Source organism: Mus caroli, chromosome 13 (assembly GCF_900094665.2).
Source record: "Mus caroli chromosome 13, CAROLI_EIJ_v1.1, whole genome shotgun sequence".
NCBI lineage: Eukaryota > Metazoa > Chordata > Mammalia > Rodentia > Muridae > Mus > Mus caroli.
The window spans coordinates 60,221,366-60,222,204 of record NC_034582.1 but is presented as its reverse complement, the minus strand read 5'-3'; the positions used below and the strand labels follow the sequence as shown (position 1 = coordinate 60,222,204).

The following is an 839-nucleotide window of genomic DNA, read 5'->3' as shown; positions in this document are numbered from 1 at the left end:
TCACAAGCACTTAAAACCATGACCCTTCAGCTGATCGTCCTTAGCCAGTCCATCTCTATCAGGAACGGACATATGTTCTTGTGCTGGTCACCCAGTAGCTGAATTACTTCTCCATATTCTGGATGCTCAATTACAGTACCATTGCAGGCAAATTTCTTCTTAAACGCCTTCACTNGTTTCTTTTTATCGTAATCATCAGCGATCCCTTGGACAGTGGTAAGGGTCTTCCTGCCGTTTCTCTGTTGAATTCTTACATGGGTTTAATCCTCAGTGCCTGCAGGAAGCAGGCCATCACCCTTACTTGCATCAGCAAAGGGGTCGGAAGAGTGGAGGTTCTGGATAGCCGACATACGATACGATTCCTTTTCCTCGGTGAGGCAGCTGAGTCCTCGGCAGCGGCTCAGTGACTGGGGCCGAGAATTTTATTGAGTATTTTTGCATCAATATTCATAAAGGAAGTTGGTCTGAAGTTTTCTTTATTTGTTGGGTCTTTGTGTGGTTTTGGTATCAGTGTAACTGTGGCTTCATAGAAAGAGTTGGGTAGTGTTCCTTCTGTTTCTATTTTGTGGAATAGTTTGAAGAGTATTGTTATTAGATTTTCTCTGAAGGTCTGATAGAATTCTGCACTAAATCCATCTGGTCCTGGGCTTTTTTTGGTTGGGTGACTTTTAGTGATTGCTTCTATTTCTTTAGGAGTTATGGAACTATATAGATGGTTTATATGATCTTGATTTAACTTTGGCATTTGGTATCTGTCTAGAAAATTGTGAATTTGATCCAGATTTTCCAGTTTTGTTGAATATAGGCTTTTGTAGTAGGATCTGATGATTTTTTGAATT

At 40.6% G+C, this 839-nt stretch overlaps 1 pseudogene; it reads right to left on the bottom strand.

Annotated features, from left to right (window-relative positions):
• On the bottom strand, window positions 1-350 carry LOC110307695 (annotated as a pseudogene).
• Between the last annotated feature and the right edge of the window lie 489 nt (window positions 351-839).